Below are 21,637 nucleotides of genomic sequence, written 5' to 3' on the forward strand. Positions count from 1 at the left end.
TCAAGAGAATGTAATTGTGACAAGGTAAACCAAGACAAAACACTACTGAAATATTCCAACTCTTGCATTTCAATGAAAGAAATCCAAAATGAACTTTGAAAAAAAAGAGAATGTAACTGTGACAAGGTAAACCGTGACCAAAGACTGTTTGATTATTCAAACTCATGCATTTAAATGAATTAAAATCAAAGTGAACATTTAAAAATTAAGAGAATGTAAGTGTGACAAAGTAAAACCCAACAAACCACTACTAAAATATTCTAACTCTTGCATTTTATCGAAAGAAATCCAAAATGAACTTTGAAAAATCAATAGAATGTAACTATGGCAAGGTAAACCACAACAAAACACTACTGAAATATTCCAACTCTTGCATTTCAATGAAAGAAATCTAAAATGAACTTTGAAAAATCAAGAGAATATAACTGTGACATGGTAAACCACGACAAAACACTACTTAAATATTCCAACTTGTATTTCGACGTAAGAAATCCAAAATGAACTTGGAAAAATCCAAAGAATGTAACTGTGACACGCTAAACCACGACAAAACACTACTGAAATATACCAACTCTTGCATTTAAATGAAATTAATCCAAAATGAACTTTGAAAAATTAAGAGAATGGAAATGTGATATGGTAAACCACAACAAAGCACTACTGAAATATTTCAACTCTTGCATTTCAGCGAAAAAAATCCTAAATGAACTTTAAAAAATCAAGAGAATGTAACTGTGACGAGATAATTCTTTTGATAACCGAATTATATAGGATCAGGAGATATTAGGTCATTCCTACTAACAGATGCTAATATAAATAAAAAAAGTAAATCTTAGAACAAATAAAAATTAAATTGAATATGCAAATCAACCTTAAAACGAAACAAAGTCACTACAAACAAGAGTTTCACTACAGCGCCCTTCCCTAACTGTAAAAGTCTAAAGCCCAGTGCGTCATTTGGGTTTTATTGAAAACAATGCGTCTTGAACAGTCCTTGAAAAGAACTAATAAAATAAACTGAATATTGTACAGATAATTATATTATTTGCTGAAAGCTCAGCAGTTCAAGATGAATATTTGTAATATAAATCGTTTATTTTACGCAAAAACCTTCTATGCAAACAATGGGCAACTTGCATAAGCTACAGTACTTGTCCCGGGGGCTCTTGGGGATCCTTCAACCCCTGAATTTATACTTATTTGACTTATGGACTGTTTTGAACAAAATAGTTATCTTAATATTTTGATGCGATGCATTTGCGAAAGAAAAGGCGTGAAGGGGAAAGGGTCGGTTACCCTTTGATCACTTTTGACTCTTAAAAAGGGAATTATAACTTTAGATTTCAAATTGAAGGAGCCTTCTTTAATGTTTTAACGAGCACCCCTTCCCTAAAAACTTTACATGTTAACAATGGATAACTTTCATAACTAACAGCTCTTACCCTGTTGAGCTCTAGGGGTTTTGTCAACCCTGGAGGCATAGTTTTTTGACGTTTGGACTATTTTGAACAAAATCGCTACCTTAAAAAATTGATCGGATGCATTTAGGGAAAAAACGGTGTAAGGGGGCTAATTGCTCACCGATCACTTTTGACTCTTAAAAAGGGCACTAAAGTTTCCAATCGAATGAGCTACCTTAGAAGTTTATGCGACAACCCCTTCTATATGAAATGCCTCTGAGAAAAAGATACTAATAACCTGCTTAGTTATTATTAAGACATAACCAGATATAATTTAAAACTTTATAGCGTTGCATCTGAAAGCATATAACCTGCTTGAAATAACGAATGAGCATTATGACCGACATTGAGCATTCAGCCAATTTCAATTTAGAACCTCAACAAGGGGAGGGGGTAAGCTATTGCCCTCCCCGCTCTTAGATCTCCCCTAGCGCAAAAAATTGCTTTTTTATTGGTATTTTTATTGCAATTTTTGTTTGTATTTTCATTTAAAAAAATAAGTGAATTTAAAAACAAGCAAAAATGATTTTGATTGGAAGTGTAAAGGAAGCGTATTTTATAATCAAATTCTGACCTCTTTTTTGCTTCTGCAGTTGTTATATTCTTCATTCCTGCAAGCGTTTGCCTTTTTTTTTCAAGAATGAGCGTTGATTGGGTCTAAAACTGGTGTAATTATTTATTTTGCTGCACAGTCCAGGACTAATATATGAGAAACATTTGTGGATTGATATGCCACATCTTCTTTTGCAGACAGCTCATAGTGGTTTACTACATCTGGTTCTTTTTCAACTGATTTCAGCTCGCCTTCATCTGTTCATACCACATGCAAAAGGTATGTGGTACCCTTGTGTTATCATAATATAATATGATTTGTGATATTATTATAGCACATGACATTATATACCCTTTTCTGTAACTTAAACTTATAGATCAGGTGACTTGCAACATATTTTTGGCTGTCCATTTGAACCAAAAGTGGACTATGGTCTGTGTGCAGCTTCAGAAGATACTAGGTTTCAACAATCATATGGTTCTGTCCAAGTGGCGTCAATTCGTAAGTTAATTGTGAAAAACTCCTAAACATGCCGTGGCGCCTTTGTGAGGATAGTTGTAGTATATTAGTTTCATAATTTTTGTTTTTGCTGAAAAGTACTCGCTATATATCTTATATTATTGTTTCTGATAACTAAATGATTTGATAACCCCCGCAGGGTAAGAACAGTAGGCCTGAGTTAACATTCAAGTTTTTTAAGCTTTTTGCCATTGAAAGTACTTGCAGCATTGGCCCTATGCCCATTTTGTATCTCTTATTTAAAAAAATTTCTTTCCGTAGGTTCACACTGATATGATTTTTTTTTTAATTAAAAAACGGCTCACGGATAACAGGTATAGAATAATCTCCAAAAGGCTCAGGCACATACAGTTTGTTTTAACCGTTGAAGCATGAAAACTAGTATAAAACTTTTCAACAGTATAGGAATAACCTTTAAATGAATGTTCATCACACCGTCCAATAACGGTAGCTATAACTTTTTGTAAAATTTTTGAGAAGTTGAAAATGCCTGAGTGGATTGATAATTGTTATATGTCTCCATACCAATTTGGGTTCCAGACAGGAATAGGGTGCGCTCATGCACTGACAGCACTATCGTCAGTTTCGATTGTGCTAATAAATCGGGAGAGTTACTTGTTCTAGTCATAGTTATTCCTATTCGCCGTGGAGTAAGGCAAGGTGCCTTTACGTCCCTAATCGCGTTTAATAGCTCTATTCTAAACGCACAGTCCCAACCAGTTCCGTCTTGTATTTTGAAAGGAATAGATGTGTCTCTTATTGCTTATGCAGACGATGTCTTCAAACCCTGTCGAACGGAAAAATTTTCCATTCTGAGTCGAGAATTTTCAAAGCTAAATCTTAAGTTTAACGCTGAAAAGTCAAACGTGGTACGATTCAAATGGGGCCCAGTTCTCAAAGGTAATAAGGCTGATCTTGACGAAGTATCGGTTGCTCCTAAACCGGATGTGAAATTCTAGACCTCCCAGTTGGTGACTCTCAAAAGCGAAAAGAAAGCTCCTCACCCGTCATTTCCAGCACCGTAATTCCAGTGCCTACGGTAGCAGAGTATCTAATAAACTTTGTTTTAATCGCCGGCTACTTGCTAAATCGTATAACTCATATGCGCTTCCAAATTTTTTGTACCTTGCACCTTTTTGGTGTACCTTTTCGGCAATGAAACTAAAGCAACGGGTTATATTCTGTTAGGCTTTGGGGATCCAATATTTCTCTGAATGCCCTCTAGTTGTTATATGATTAATGATTCAATTTGTGGATTCAATGATTCTTTGAATGCCCTCGCCTTAATTGGCAGTGAAATCGGACGAAAAATGACGGATCTCTGTTTTCGTCAAGGCCTAAGAATTTTGTAAAAGTCCTATGTGTCTGCCATGAACCTTACATTCGTAGGATCATTTTGATGCTTTAAGTAAAATGTTACTAAAAAAGTTACGGTCTGAGAAATGTTACGTTTCCCAGAAAATTTAATAATTATACATTTTTAAAGGAAGATACTTCTCCTTTGTGAAATACCAGTAGTATTGTATTAATAGATACGAGCGAGGCCCTCTCCCTTACCTAGCCTAACTACCATACAAGCGGCTTATTACTTTAAGTGGGCCCTGTCCCTAACCTAACCACCATACAAGCGGCCTCTTACTTTAAGCGGTGCCCTGTCCTTACATTCCAAGTGACGCCCTGTCCCTACATTCCAAGCGATGCCCTGCCCAAACTTACAACAAGAGCCCTATTAGTAGGGATGACAGTGTCAGCGCGGGGGGGACCGTCTGCTGCCATCTATAATCCAGTCTAACGGTACAAGATCACGTGCGTCTTTCTAGGCCAATCAGAGACTTAAAATACAGACGGGAGTTTACATTATTGCCAGATAAGAGCGTCTAACGGGAAAGGATTATTGACACCTATTTCTAGGTCAATGGATTTACGTAAGGTTTCTCTTACAAAAGGATGCCGAAACAAAGGAAAATTCAGAAATTAATTTTAGGGGATTATTTGGGCGAAACAAATTAATCGACATTTTAGGGATTTTTTGGATGAAACAGTTTGAGACATTTTGGAGGACGATTTGGGGTGAAACTCTGTGATCGCTATAATTGACAAGTACACAATATTGGATTAGTGAGAGAACTATGAGTATGTACCATGAATGACTCTAACCACAATGGACCTCAACCTCCAGGGGCCGCCTCTCCCCAACCCCCAAGACCCCTTCCCACCATTCCAACTTTTTATTGAGGACAGCCCCCAATTTTCAATACAGAGGCTCAAATTAAGAGTTAAAAATGTGTAAGAAAAAGCTAGCATAACCTCAACATTAACCTCGTCTTTCAAGATTTGGACAAGCAGATGGTATGAACATCCAATTCTGTTACTATTTACTTAAAATTTTCAAATAGGGCATTTAGAATGTTAACCCTTTTTTTTTAAAAAGTCCTAACCCTACCCCACCCTCCATGACCTAAAATGTTTCCTCTTTATAACTTTTTCTATTTACGAACCTTAGCGCATCAGCTATTCATACAAACATCCATCAACAAAATCCATATTAAAAGAACCAACACTTTAAAATTATACACTTCGAAACCTATATATTTTCAAAGCACATTTTGACCGTTCTGCTAAAATTCTTGGCTAGAAACAGTTTGCAGACGTTCACGAAACGTTGAATCTTTCTTTGTCCCCTAATAAAATTTAGTTTATATGTGTTGAAAGAATCAGAGCAAATTTTGTAGGTTTTCGTAAGAAAATAGCTCTTTTTTAACAAACATAGCCATAGCTAATTGAAACTGTATATAATTTCTTCATTTTTAGTCAAAATGCGTAGCTAATAAAGGAGTATTTAACAATTTTTCTGATTTTCTGTGGTTTCGCAAGAAAATAGCTCGTCTTTAACAAACTTAGCCATAGCTAATCGCAACTGTCTATAAATATCTTCATTTTTAGTCCAATTGCGTAGCTAATAAAGAAACAAACTTCCCAAATATCGGAAGCCTGGGGACTTTCATACATGCTACAATTGACTTTAAGGGAATACATAGTTTATTTAATTCCAATAAACCGTAAAACTTTGGGTCAAGAGCTACCCCAGGGATGCATTTTAGGTTACTTTTTTCTCAAAATGGCACGAAATACGCAAGCGGCTGTACTCGTTCACTTTAAGCCTATTTTGTCATATTCTTTCATTATTTTTGTGACTCGAGTTCAGAAGGACATTTAAGGTGATATTTTATTTTTATGGCTGTAGGGATTTTTATTGTTCACCAGAGAAGCGGGCTATCATTCCAAGCAGACACAGGCCAATTGATGTTAAGTGGCACAGTATCGAAACAAGTTATTTTCACATTCGATTTTTCAATTGGATTTGTGATAGGTGTTAACAGGGACCTGTTTCTGGGACTTATTTACGGTATCATCCTGAGAAAATACATATCACGATGATTTGAGATGCGTACTGGACACACAATTTCTTCTGATGGCTGGGCACCCGTGTCCCACTCAAGAACCCGAAGTACCCCTCCCTCCACTAGGGTACCGACACGAGTGCAGGCCACCACCGAGGGAGTATCCAATCCACCGTATGGTTTATTTCAACCCTGGCGCAACCCAGGACACATTTTTCAGCAAAAATATTGAAACTTGTAAAGGGAAAAATTCTCGTTCCCACCCACCCCGCGCGATGTGGGGGAGTTTGGTCAGTGTTGTCTCATTCTAGGGACGGAATCCGATCATCCCGACGCGATTCAGGGGGGTATGCTCATTGTTGAAACGTTCCGAGGAGACGGAATCCGGGCTTCGGCTAGATGATAAAAGAGGCTAAAAACGGTCTAGCTCGAGATAATTTAAAGGTAGTAATAATAAGGAAATTAAAACGCTAATATTTTTAGGGGGATGGTGATTCAAGGCCTCATTGGGTACATTTTTGCATCTCGTCCAGAATAGAGTGCATTATTAGCGAAGCTCTTTTCAAATTAGCTAGTGAAAATATTAAACGATGTAGACGACTTATGAAAACATTAATATTTTTGGGGGGGCGGGGGGATGATTCAAGGGTTCATTGGGCACATTCTTTTGCCCTTCTTTTACAAATTAGCTAGTGAAAATATTAAACAATTTAGGCGACCCTGATTTTGCGTGGTTTCGCAAGAAAATAGCTCGTCTTTAACAAACATAGCCATAGTTAATTGAAACTGTGTATAATTTCATCATTTTTAGTCTCGAAAATATAATAAATATGGCTTTTAGGATAACTTAATCCTCCAAAGTCCCCAGGGGAGGGCTGAAATTTATGAATTTTACCCAATGTTTACATCAGAGAATTCTATAAAAATTAGGTACATGTACATTATATATCATCCATCGGTAGATACTGTATAAGGAACTAGTATGGAGAACCAGACAAACGGCTATTCTCTAGATAAATGGATGACAAAGTGCGATTTAAATTGCGTTTACAATACTTAAGCTGGTGTTAACGCTTAGAATATCTATTAAAAGTTGGAGATATATGATATTAACAAACATGTAATATTTTACAAGCTAGTTACGTGACAATTTTCATGTTTCATACATAGTTTTAAGTTCTGGAAATTAGGAGTTACGTAACAATTTCCATGTTTCTTTCGCATGCAATAGACACCAAGAGTTCTATGACTCCTCCCACACAATGAATTCAGATGGTTTTAGGACTCCATCCCCTAGCCTTAAGTCTTTCTAACCTTGAGCAAAGATAAAAAAGTTTGACGAAGTACTTCACTGCTCAAACATTACATTAATTGCCTCCAGAATGATAAGACTATATGACAAAGAATTTATTGGTTTGAAAAAATCATCCTGTGGTGTTATATTTGAATGTAGATTTTTTTTTATTGTCAATGGAACTTGAAGAAATTGCCTGTTATCATTGGATGGTGAACTATAACTTGTTTGATTATGATAAAAGCTTTTGGAGTAATACATTACGCAGCATAAACATACTGAGATTCTACGATATAGTGATTATACCATATAATAAAAATGGTCAAGAACTGAAAAATGTTCAGGAAGAAGTCAGTGAAATTTGCAGATTTTTTGGGGTTGAAGCACTATATGTAAAGGGTAATGTACCTACAGATAAAGTTTTAATTCAAAACTGCGATCCTAGGATTCCACTTTTCAATTTAAAAGAATTTAAGTGTCCTAAATTTCACGGGACTTATCACCATCCTGACGAGGAGGTTAGGTTCTTCACACAGTGGTTATCTAGGGACATACCTGATCGTGATAAGTGCTTAAGACAGACTTAAATTGTAAAAAGCATTCTATATCATGGGATCCTCGTCTGTGGATGTTTAACAGTGAACTTTAAGTACTATTTTTATGTAAATATGTATTTTTTCAAAATGTTTTTAATATGTTTAAGCACAAATATCTTAACCCTCAACCGTCTTTATTCTTTAGAATAGTTCATTGCAATGAAAACTATACTTTCAGATTCAGCAAGTCAGGGAACACACTTTCAGGTTCAGCATGTTGGAGAACCCTAAATGGTCATCCCAAAAAAAGGTAAGTTAACCCTAAAAGCTTATAGAATTTTTCTCAAATCCCAGTTTCAGATTCAGCAAGTCAGGGAACACACTTTTAGGTTCAGCATGTTGGAGAACCCTAAATGGTTATCCCTAAAAAGGTAAGTTAACCCTAAAAGGCTAAAGAATTTCTCTCAAATTACGTTTTCAGATTCAGTATGTTGGAGAAGTCACACATTACTTTTCAACTTCATGTATATCCCAACACCAAATTTTCGCAATGAAAAAGAAATATGTTACAGATCAATTCTAATTTTTTCCTGATAAAATAAAAAGGTTCCACTTCAGTTCCAATTATTCTCAAAGAGATGAAAAAATTTAAAGTTTTGTTCCAAGTTTTTCATAGAAGATAGAAAAAGTTAGACTTTGATCGTCAATATTCGCGATGAACATAAGGAGCTCGACTTTAAGTCTGAGTTTTCTCAAAGAAGTGCAAAAATGTTCAAGTTCTCTTCTGAATTTTCTTCAAGAAGAGAAAACGATAACTCAATTCTGAATTTTACCAAAGAAAATGAAAAAATATCTTCACTTCAGCCCTTAATTTCTCAAAAGACATAAAAAATTTAAAGTTCTGTTCTAAATTTTTCCGTAGAAGATGGGAAAAGTTATACTATGATTGTGAATATTTTTCATAAAGATAAAAAGTTTCACTATAATTCTAAATTTTCTTAATTTCAGTTCCGACTTTTATCAAAGAGATGAATAAATTTTAAGTTCTGTTCCAAATTTTTCGTAGAAGATAGAAAAAGTTATACTTTGATCATGAATATTCGCCATGAAGATAAGGAGCTCCACTTTAATTCTGAGTTTTCTCGAAGAAGTGCAAAATTTTCAAGTTTTCTTCTGAATTTTCTTAAAGAAGAGAAAAAGTTAGCTCAGTTCTGAAATTTACCAACGAAAATGAAAAAAGCTTCCACTTCAGTTCTTAATTTCTCAAAAACATAAAAAATTTAAAGTTTTGTTCTAAATTTTTCCATAGAAGATAGGAAAAGTTATACTATGATTGTGATAATTTTCCTTGAAGATAAAAAGCTTCACATTAATTCTAAATTTTCTCAATGAAGTGAAGAAAAGTTCAAGTTCTCTTCTGAATTTCTCAATGAAAAAGAAATTAATTACTGATCAATTCTAATTTTTTCCATGAAAATAAAAAGGTTCCACTTCAGTTTTGATTTTTCTCAAAGAGATGAAACAATTTAAAGATCTGTTCTAAATTTTTCCATAGAAGATAGAAAAAGTTTTACCGTAGTTGTGAATATTTTCAATGAAGATAAAAAGTTCCACTTTAATTCTAAATTTTCTCGATGTTTAAATTGAAGTGCAGCTTCTTATCTTTATGGCAAATATTCACGATTAATGTATAACTTTTTTCTATCTTCTACAAAAAATTTGGAACATAACTTTAAATTTTTTCATCTCTTTGAGAAAAATCGGAACTGAAATTAAGAAAATTTAGAATTATAGTGAAACTTTTTATCTTCATGAACAATATTCACAATCATAGTATAACTTTTCCTATCTTCTACGGTAAAACTTAGAACAGAACTTTAAATTTCTTATGTCTTTTGAGAAATTAAGAGCTGAAGTGGAAGCTTTTTTTCATTTTCTTTGGTAAAATTCAGAATTGAGCTAACTTTTTCTCTTCTTTAAGAAAATTCAGAAGAGAACTTGAACATTTTTGCACTTCTTCGAGAAAACTCAGAATTAAAGTCAAGCCCTTATCTTCATGGCGAATATTAACGATCAAAGTATAACTTTTTCTATCTTCTATGAAAAATTTGGAACAGAACTTTAAATGTTTTCATCTCTTTGAGAAAAATTGGAACTAAAGTGGAACCAATTTTCTCAGGAAAAAATTAGAATCGATCTGTGACATATTTCTTTTTCATTTCTAAAATTTTATGTTGGGATATACATGAAGTTGAAAAGTAATGTATGACTTCTCCGGCACACTGGATCTGAAAGTGTAATTTTAGAGAAATTCTTTAACATTTTAAGGTTATCTTACCTTTTTAGGGATGACCATTTAGGGTTCCCCGACATACTGAACCTGAAAGTGTGTTTCCTGACATGCTGAATCTGAAACTGTGAATTGAGAGAAATTCTTTAACCTTTTAGGGTTAACTTTCCTTTTTTGGGGATGACCATTTAGGGTTCTCTAACTTGCTGAACCTGAAAGTGTGCTCCCTGACATGCTGAATCTGAAAGTATAATTTTCATGGCGATGACTTATTCTAAAGAATAAAGACGGTTGAGGCTTAAGATATTTATTTTTTAAACATATTAAAATATTTTGAAAAAATACATATTTACATAAAAATAATACTTAAAGTTCACTGTTAAACATCCACAGACGAGGATCCCATGATATAGAATACCTTTTACCATGTCTTATGCACTTATCACGATCAGGTATGTCCCTAGGTAACCACTGTGTGAAGAGCCTAACCTCCTCGTCAGGATGGTGATAAGTCCCTTCAAATTTAGGACACTTAAATTCTTTTAAATTGAAAAGTGGAATCCTAGGATCGCAGTTTTGAATTAAAACTTTATCTGTAGGTACATTACCCTTTACATAAAGTGCTTCAACCCCGAAAAATCTGCAAATTTCACTGACTTCTTCCTGAATATTTTTCAGTTCTTGATCACTTTTATTATATGGTATAATGACTGTATCGTAGAACCCCAGTCTGTTTATATGGCGTAATGTAGTAGTCCATAAGCTTTTATCATAATTAAACAAGTTAAAGTTTACCCTCTAATGATAACAGACAATTTCTTCAAGTTCCATTGACCATAATAAAAATGCACATTCAAATATAACACCACAGGATAATTTTTGTCAAACCAATAAATTCTGTGTCATATAGTCCTATCATTCTGGAGGCTATTAATGTAATGTTTGAGCAGTGAAGTACTTCGTCAAACTTTTTTATCTTTGCTCAAGGTTAGAAAGACTTAAGGCTAGGAGAAGGAGTCCTAAAACCATCTGAATTCATTGTGTGGGAGGAGTCATAAAACTCTTGGTGTCTGTTGCAGGAAAAGAAACATGGAAATTCTTACGTAACTCCTAATTTCCAGAACTTAAAACTATGTATTAAACATGAAAATTGTTACGTAACTAGCTTGTAAAATATTACATATTTGTTAATATCATATATCTCCAACTTTTCATAGATATTCTAAGCGTTAACACCAGTTTATATATTGTAAACGCAATTTAAGTCGCACTTTGCCATCCATTTATCTAGAAAATAGTCGTTTGTCTGGTTTCCCGTACTAGTTCCTTGTAAAGTATATAACGATGGATGATATATAATGTACATGTACCTAAGTTTTTATAGAATTCTATGATGTAAACATTGGGTAAAATTCATAACTTTCAGCCCTCCCCTGGGGACTTTGGAAGATTAGGTCATCCTAAAAGCCATATTTATTATATTTTCGAGACTAAAACTGATGAAATTATACACAGTTTCAATTAACTATGGCTATGTTTGTTAAAGACGAGCTATTTTCTTGCGAAATCACGCAAAATCAGGGTCGCCTATATTCTTTAATTTTTTCACTAGCTAATTTGAAAAAAGAAGGGCAAAAGAATGTACCCAATGAGCCCTTGAATCACTCCCCACCCCCTAAAAATATTAATGTTTTCATAAGTCGTCTACATTGTTTAATATTTTCACTAGCTAATTTGAAAAGAGCTTCGCTATAATGTACTCAATTCTGGACGAGATGCAAAAATGTATCCAATGAGCCCTTGAACCACCCCCCCCCCCCAAAAAAAATATTAATGTTTTAATTTCCTTATTATTACTACCTTTAAATTATTTTAAGCGAGACTGTTTTTAGCCTCTATTATCATCTAGCCGAAGCCCGGATTCCGTCTCCTCGGAACGATTCAACAGTGAGCAAACCCCCCTGAATTGCGTTGGGATGATCAAATTCCGTCTCTGGTATGAGACAACACTGAACAAACTCCCCTACATCGCGTGGGATGGGTGGGAACAAGAATTTTCCCCTTTGCACGTTTCAATATTTTTGCTGAAAATATATCCTGGGTTGCGCCAGGGTTGAGATAAACCGTACGGTGGATTGGATAGTCCTTCGGTGGCGACCTGTGCTCGGGGTGGTACCCTAGTGGAAGAGGGATACTTCGGGTTCTTGAGGGGAGAAACGGAAGCCCAGCCATCAGAAGAAATTGTGTGTCCAGTGTGCATCTCAAATCATCGTGATATGCATTTTCTCAGGATGATACCGTAAATAATGCCCCCGAAACAGGTCACTGTTAACACGTATCAAAATTCAAATTGAAAAGTCGAATGTGAAAATATCTTGTTACGATACTGTGCCTCTTAACATCAGTTGATTTGTGTCTGATTGGAATGATAGCCCGCTTTTATGCTGAACAAAAAAAATCCTTCCATCCGTAAAAATAAAAAATCACCTCCAATGTTCTTCTGAACTCGAGTCACTATAATAATAGAAGAATATGAAAACAATAGGCTTAAAGTGAACGAGTACAGCCTCTAGCATATTTCATGCCATTTTGAGAAAAAAGTAACCTAAAATGCATTCCTGGGGTAGCCCTTAACCCAAATTTTTACGGTTTATCGAAATAACATGAACAATGTATTACCTTAAAGTAAATTGTAGCATATATGAAAGCCCCCATGCTTCCGATATTTGGGAAGTTTGTATCTTTATTAGCTACGCAATTGGACTAAAAATGAAGATATTTATAGACACTTTTGATTAGCTATTGGTAATTTGTTTAAAGACGAGCTATTTTTTGCTAAACCACACAAAATCAGAAAAACTGTTAAATGTTCCTTTATTAGCTACGCATTTGGACTAAAACTGAAGAAATTATACACAGTTTCAATTAGCTATGGCTGTGTTTGTTAAAGACGAGCTATTTTCTTACGAAAACACACAAAATTTGCTCTGATTCTTACAACACATATAAACTAAATTTTATTAGGGGACAAAGAAAGATTCAACGTTTCGTGAACGTCTGCAAACTGTTTCTAGCCAAGAATTTTAGTAGATCGATCAAAATGTGCTTAGACAATATAGGTTTTTGAAGTGTACAATTTTAAAGTGTTGGTTCTTTTAATACGGATTTTATTGATGGATGTTTGTATGAATAGCTGATGCGCTAAGGTAGGTAAATAGAAATAGTTATATTGAGGAAACATTTTAGGTCATGGTGGGTGGGAAAGGGGTAGGACTTTTTAAAAAAATGGGGTATCATTCTAAATGCCATATTTGAAAATGTTAAGTAAATAGTAACAGAATTGGATGTTCATACCATCTGCTTGTCTAAATCTTGAAAGATGAGGTTAATGTTGAGGTCCTACTTACTTTTTCTTACACATTTTTAACTCTTAATTTGAGTCTCTATATTGAAAATTGGGGGGTGTCCCCCAAAAAAAATTTGGAATGGTGTGAAGGGGTCTTGGGGGCTGGGTAGAGGTGGCCCCTGGAGGTTTAGGTAAAGATGAGGTCAATGTTGACGATTTGCTAACTTTTTTCTTACACATTCTTAATTCTTAATTTCAGCCTCTATATTGAGAATTGGGGGGGTGTCCTCAAAAAAAAGTTGGAATGGTGGGAAGGGGTCTTGGGGGTTGGGGAGAGGTGGACCCTGGAGGTTGAGGTCCATTGTGGTTAGAGTCATTGATCGTACATATTCATAATTTTCTCACTAATCCAATATTGTGTACTTGTCTATTATAGCGACCACAGTGTTTCATCCCAAATCATCCTCTAAAATGTCTCAAACTGTTTTATCCAAAAAATTCTAAAATGTCGATTAATATTTTTCGCCCAAATAATCCCCTAAAAGTAATTTCTGAATGTTCCTTTGTTTGGGCATTCTTTTGTGACGTAAGAGAAACCTTACGTAAATCCATTGACCTAGAAATAGGTGTCAAAGATCCTCTCCCGTTAGACGCTCTTATCTGACAGTAATGTAAACTCCCGTCGGTATTCTAAGTCTCTGATTGGCCTAGAAATAGGCACGTGATCTGGTACCGTTAGACTCGATTATAGATAGCAGCAGAGGCCCCCCCCCGCGCTGGCACTGTCATCCCTACTCCAATTAAAAGCGGTATCCTGTCCCACCATACAACAAGACCCCTATTACAAGTGCAGCCATATTGGAGTTACCAATCCGTAATATCCTCTCTCTTAACGACAGAGATACTCTACGAAATCTATCATTTTTTAGAAACATTTTTTTTCATCGAAAGAAATACTGTTATTTTAACAAGACACATAGGAAACCGTTTCAAGCGGGCATCCTTATCTCGGGTTCTCCGATAAGGAATTTTATGTAAGAATGCCAAAGTTACCAAAATCCTTATCCAAATGGATAAGGATTTCGGTAACGGGAAACCGATGTGCACAGTTCTATTAACCATCAGAAGAATTTGTCTGTCCAGTATGCATCTCAAATCATCGTGGTATGCATATTCTCAGGAGGATACCATAAATGATGACCCAGATCAGACCGCGATTGACACCCATCAAAAATCCTGTTGATAAATCAAATGTGCATTTAACTTGTTACGCTTAACATCAATTGGTCAACGCCCCGGAAACAATAAATTGAATGCATTAGAATGTATTTCTAAAATGTTAATATTTTCAATGCTTTTTGGCTCAGTCGAGTAACGTATCGTTCTTTTAGTTTAGGAAAGCATAGGTCTTAAGTTCGATTTCTACATCAAACACAAATTTCATGAAATAAATGGGAAGTTGCTTAGAAGCTAAAAAACGTGTCTGTGGAAAAGAAAACATATAATCATCTATAACTATAGTTAACAATAATGACATCTATGACTTTGGTTATGTAGTCGGTAGCCTTGGGGGAATCACCGTTAAACCTTCTTCATGGTCTTAGACCACTAAAGCAAAAAAGAGTAGCGCCCTCTTCATCTAATGAAAGCACAGGGCTATTACATTACAATAATGATACCTGCCCAGTTGTAGTCAAAATCGATAATCAATAATCAATAATCGGTTCGTTACCATTAGAGTGCACAAAAAGATCTCTTTCATTTTTTTATTATAATCCACAACAAAACTTCGTTTATAAGACATAATGTCACTTTAAATTCACTCCTAAACGTTGGCTTGAGATAGCGGGAGGCCCGCTTGAGTGTTGGCATTCTTACAGAAAAATTCCTTATCGGAGAACTCGAAATAAGGATGCCCACTTGAAACGGTTTCATATGTGTCTTGTGTTTCATATAACAGTATTTCTTTCGATGAGAAAAAATATTTCTGAAAAAATGATAGATTTCGTAGAGTATCTCTGTCGTTAAGAGAGAGGATATTAGGGATTGTTATCTCCAATATGGCTGCACTTGTAATAGGGTCTTGTTGTAAGGTGGGACAAGATACCGCTTGTAATAGGGCTCTTGTTGTATGGTGGGGCAGGGCACCACTTGGAATATAGGGACAGGGCACCGCTCGGAATGTAGGAACAGGGCACCACTTAAAGTAATAGGCCGCTTGTACGGTGGTTAGGTTAGGAACAGGGCCCCGCTTTAAAGTAATAAGCCACTTGTATGGTGGTTAGGTTAGGTTAGGTAAGGGTCAGGGCTTTGCTCGTATCTATTAATACAATACTACTGGTATTTCACAAAGGAGAATTAGCTTGCTTTAAAAATGTAAAATTAGTACATTTTCTGGGAAAACGTAACGTTTTTCAGAGCGTACCTTTTTTAGTAACATTTTACTTAAAGCATCAAAATGATCCTACTAACGTAATGTTCATGGCAGACACATAGGACTTCTACGAAATTCTTAGGCCTTGACGAAAACATAGATCAGTCATATTTCATCCGATTTCGCTGCCAATTAAGGCGAGGGCATTCAAAAAAACATTGAATCCCCAAATTGAATCATTAATCATAAAACAACTCGAGGGCATTCAGAGAAACATTGAATCCTCAAAGCCTAACAGAATATATCCTGTTGCTTTAGTTTCATTGCCAAAAACGTACACCAAAATGGTGCAAGGTACATTCAGAGACTCAAGGGCATTCAGAGAAACATTGAATCCCCAAAGCCTAACAGAATATATCCTGTTGCTTTAGTTTCATTGCCGAAAAGGTACACCAAAAAGGTGCAAGGTACAAAAAATTTGGAAGCGTATATGAGTTATACGATTTAGCAAGTAGCCGGCGATTAAAACGAAGTTTATTAGATACTCTGCTACCGTAGGCACTGGAAGTACGGTGCTGGAAATGACGGATGAGGAGCTTTCTTGTCGCTTTAGAGAGTCACCAACTGGGAGGCGTAGAATTTCGTTTCCGGTTTAGGAGCAACCAATACTTTGTCAAGATCAGCCTTATTACCTTTGAGAACTGGGACCCAGTTGAATTATACCACGTCTGACTTTTCAGCGTTAAAGTTAAGATTTGTCTTTGAACATTTTCGACTCACAATGGAAAATTTTTTGCTAAAGCCTGTACCGTTCGACTGGGGTTGAAGACATCGTCTGCATAAGCAACAAGAGACACATCTATCGCTTTTAAAATACAAGACGGAATTGGTTGGGACTTTGCGTTCAGAATACAGCTATTAAACCCGATTAGGGACGTAAAGGCATCTTGCCTTACTCTACGGCGAATAGGGATAACTATCTCTGTAATCATTCTGTCAGGTAGATTCACTATGATAGTTAAATGAGTAAACATATCATACAAAGTACGAATAATGTTAGTACTGACCTCACCCTTATACAGTTCAATGAGGATATGCGTATGAATTATCAAACCAAAAGTGCGACTGACATCATGGCTCCCTAGAACAAGTAACTCTCCCGATTTATCAGCATTAATCAGCATTAAAACAGTGCATGAGTGCACCCTATTCCTGTCTGGAACCCAAATTGGTATGGGGACATATAACAATTATCAATCCACTCAGGCATTTTCAACTTCTTAAAAATTTTACAAAAAGTCATAGCTACCGTTATTGGCCGGTATGATGAACATTCATTTAAAGGTTATTTCTATACTGTTGAAAAGTGTTGTACTAGTTTCCGTGCTTCAACGGTTAAAATAAACCGTATGTGCCTGAGCCTTTTAGAGATTATCCTATATCTGTTATCCGTGAGCCGTTTTTAATTTAAAAAAAAGAATCATATCAGTGTAAATCTACGAAAAGAAGTTTTTTTTAAATAAGAGATACAAAATGGGCATAGGGCCAATGTTGCAAGTACTTTCAATGGCAAAAAGCTTAAAAAACTTGAATATTAACTCAGGCTTACTGTTCTTACCCCGCGGGGGTTATCAAATCATTGAGTTATCAGAAACAATAATATAAGATATATAGCAAGTACTTTTCAGCAAAAACGAAAATTATGAAACTAATATACTACAATCATCCCCACAAAGGCGCCATGTCCTGTTTAGGAATTTTCCACAATTAACTTACGAATTGACGCCACTTGGACAGAACCATATGATTGTTGCAACCTAGTATCTTCTGAACCTGCAGACAGACCAAAGTCCACTTTTGGTTCAAATGGGCAGCCAAAAATATGTTGCAAATCAACTGATCTATAAGTTTAAGTTGCAGTAAAGGGTATATAATGTCATGTGCTATAATAATATCACAAATCATATTATATTATGATAACAGAAGGGTACCACATACCTTTTGTATGTGGTATGAACAGATGAAGGCGAGCTGGAATCAATTGAAAAAGAACCAGATATAGTAAACCACTATTAGCTGTCTGCAGAAGATGTGAAATATCAATCCACAAATGTTTCTCATATCTTAGTCCTGGACTGTGCAGTAAAACAAATGATTCCAGAAGTTATAGACCCAATCAACGCTCATTCTTGAAAAAAAAGGCAAACACTTGCAGGAATGAAGAATGAAAGAACTGCAGAAGCAAAAAAGACGGTCAGAATTTGATTATAAAAATACGCTTCCTCTACGCTTCCAAATAAAATCATTTTTGCTTGTTTTTAAATTCACTTATTTTTTATAAAGCAAAATACAAAAAAAATTGCAATAAAAATGCCAATAAAAAAGCAATTTTATAGTCTAGGGAAGATCTAAGAGCGGAGAGGCAATAGCTTACCCCCTCCCCTTGTTGAGGTCCTAAATTGAAATTAGCTGAATGCTCAATGTCGGTCATAATGCTCATTCGTTATTTCAAGCAGGTTATATGCTTTCAGAGGCAACGCTATAAAGTTTTAGGTTATATCTGGTTTTATATTAATAATAACTAAGCAGGCTATTATTATCTTTTTTCCCAGAGGAACTTCATATAGAAGGGGTTGTCCTATAAACTTCTGAGGTGGCTCATTCGATTGGAAATTCTAGTGCCCTTTTTAAGAGTCAAAAGTGATCGGAGAGCAATTAGCCCCCCCCCCCTAAACCGTCTTTTCCCTAAATGCATCCGATCAATTTTTAAGGTTACGATTTTGTTAAAAATAGTCCAAAGGTCGAATAACTATGCCTCCAGGGTTGACAAACCCCCAAAGCTCACCAGGGTAAGAGCTGTTAGTTATGAAAGTTGCCCATTGTTAACATGTAAGGTTTTTAGGGAAGGGGTGCTCGTTAAAACATTAAAAAAGGCTCCTTCAATTTGAAACCTAAAGTTATAATTCCCTTTTTAAGAGTCAAAAGTGATCAAAGGGTAACCGACCCTCTCCCCCTCACGCCTTTTCTTTCGCAAATGCATCGCATCAAAATATTAAGATAACCATTTTGTTCCAAATAGTCCATAAGTCAAATAAGTATAAATTCAGGGGTTGACGGATCCCCAACAGCCCCCTGGACAAGTACTGTAGCTTATGCAAGTTGCCCATTGTTAGCATAGAAGGTTTTTGCGTAATATAAACGAATTATATTACAAATATTCATCTTGAAGTGCTGAGCTTTCAGCAATTAATAAACTTATATGTAAAATGTTCAGTTTATTTTATTAGTTCTTTTCAAGGACTGTTCAAGACGCATTGTTTTCAATAAAACGCAAATGACGCAGTAGGCTTTAGACTTTTACAGTTAGGAAAGGGCACTGAGGCGAAACTCTTGCCTGTAGTGATTTTTGTTTCGTTTTAAGCTTGATTTGCATATTCAATTTAAGTATCTGTTTTAAGATTTACTTTTTTATTTATATTAGCACTTGTAACATGTTTGTTTGTTATGATTATTTATTTAATTTCACTTCACTTGGCGTTTCATTTATTCTTTAATAGTAGGCTAATTTCTGATCGTTTTGAGTTTGAATTATTATAGGAATTCATTTCAGCTGGTCTTAAGTTTAATGTGGCTCTTTATTTTTTTCTAAAAACTTCTTTTTCGGAAAGATTTTTTAATTAGTTGTACGGAATATTTATATGAGATCAAGATGATTTCGTTACTCTTTCTTGAAGAAACGATTGGTTTAGAAACAGTTTAAGTATTTCGCCTTTTTACTTGTAAGGACCTTTTCTTACAGCTTGAAAAAATTCAAACGTATCCTTAAAGATTTTTTCAAAATCCTAGGCGTCTCAACTTACCATTGATTCTGACAAAAGAGTTGATGCTCCAAACAGAGGCATCTTCTATGTCAAGTAGAAGAAATTTTTTGACCGAAATTTACTCCATGTCACCAAAATAAAACAAAAAAGTCCCCACCTATTAAGCTATTTCTATTCCATATTAATAAAATAATCTACATTAAAATGATTTGTCAGTACGGTTTAGAACTTTTTTAAAACAACTGGTAAATCTTCAAGCAGAGAGTGTCTCAAAGCTGAATAATTCACTTCAGACCACCCTATTTACTTCCTAAGAAACCATGGGTTTCTTAAGGACGAAAGAAAAACATTTTCAAGTTTAGAACATCTTCAACCCTGATTTACGGATCCCCCCCCCCCCCCCCCCCCGGAAAAAATCCTATTCCTAAGTTATCAAACAGAAATAACCATGCAATATAACGTAATCGGCCAATATGTTATACTCAAAAGAAGATTCAAAGACTTTTAGCAACTATTGATATTTCAACAATCGAAAACCATTTTGGGAAAATTCTAAAATTGCCTTCTCTTTGGCTAATTTTGTAAGTTTGTTTGTTCGCGTCAAACAGATTTCCGAGGTTGTGGACTACAAGGATAATGTTTTGACGGGGTAAGTGCGCCCTTTGTCCCTCCCCTAAAACCACCTCTGAAAAGTCTACAGCAGAACAATATCTTGAAAAGAATGCTGTACTGCTCAGGTCGTCAATGGAAGATCTTTGATCGATGACCTCGAGCGGTCATTGTAAAGAGGCCCCACTGTCGCCTTATGCGCCATACTTCAACATTTCAACTATTTTGACAACTGAAGATTTGTAACAAGATTGCATTTTATTTTTTATAATTAGCTAAAAATTGGAAGTTCAACGAAAATACAGACTACGAAAATTTTCTTTTCTTCTGGTAATCTGAAAATCAATACTGTAAATCCAGGTCTTAAGCCAAAAAAGTCTTCCATGGCTAAAAAGCAGTTCTCTTCCTCAGAGACTGATTTTTTATTATGTATTATTTTAGATAATATTATTGTGTATAAATCCAAGTATCACCCTGAACACTACGAAAAAAAGGGAACACGCACCCAGTGTAGATAATCCAAAACCCGAAATAAAGGATTAGAAAATAATACCATACAGATACACACAAAACTAGATTAAATAGCTAAATAATTTTATTGTAAATTAGTTTTCCAAGTCCAAGTACAGCCCTGAATGGTAAAAAAGAAAACATGTTACCAAACATAGATACTACAAAATCTAAAATAAGAGCTTACAAAATAATGACATACAGATCTATATAAAACTGTTAGCTACCACTACAGGTAGCCCTTTTTCTCATTTAATAATTTTTGTAGTTGGACTGGCCAGACAAGTCTAAGGCAGACAAGTGTCATGAAAATTCTTAGGCTAATAAGAATATAGATGGCATTACACCATGAGCTCAGTTTGAAATAGCATCTTTGTCGACACGGTGGGCGTTAAGTATGTAAAATGTTGACATTATGGCCACATTTTGTAGCCTTTTATAAAACACAAAAAAAATGGTCCAATGGTTTGCATACCGATAAAAATTATAAATCCAAGCGGCAAATTCAAAACTTCAATTAAATTGGTGACATTAGTTTTTTTTAAATAGCGACTTGTTTTAAATAGTAAATTAATTAACTGTATAAAAGCTAAAAGTTGGTCAATTTAGTGTTAAGAACATCAATGTATTATATTTGATACGACCGCCAAAAAAAAGTCTAATATGTTATTCTAAGTCAACGTAAAAAGGCACAAATCCAACGCTGAAGAGCAGAATTTATGCAAGATGTCAACTTTCTAATGCTAATTCAATTGCTGCACTGATAATGGGATATTCACTACTGTCATCTATGTTTCCGTTATCCAATAAATACATAAATTTCCTGGAGACACTTTAAGAATATGGCAAGACTATGGGAAATGAATACTAATCAGCATACTTTTATGAATGTGTACATATTTGTGTTATTAACATGTGATTAAT

At 35.1% G+C, this 21,637-nt stretch overlaps 1 protein-coding gene across 1 annotated transcript in view; it reads left to right on the forward strand.

The window, feature by feature from the left end:
• Positions 1 to 21,637, forward strand: part of LOC148954476 (uncharacterized) — a 641,124-nt gene that overhangs the window by 275,977 nt on the left and 343,510 nt on the right. The window lies entirely within an intron of this gene.

Source organism: Artemia sp. Qi Xiang Cuo, chromosome 3 (genome assembly GCF_049724085.1).
Source record: "Artemia sp. Qi Xiang Cuo chromosome 3, ASM4972408v1, whole genome shotgun sequence".
NCBI lineage: Eukaryota > Metazoa > Arthropoda > Branchiopoda > Anostraca > Artemiidae > Artemia > Artemia sp. Qi Xiang Cuo.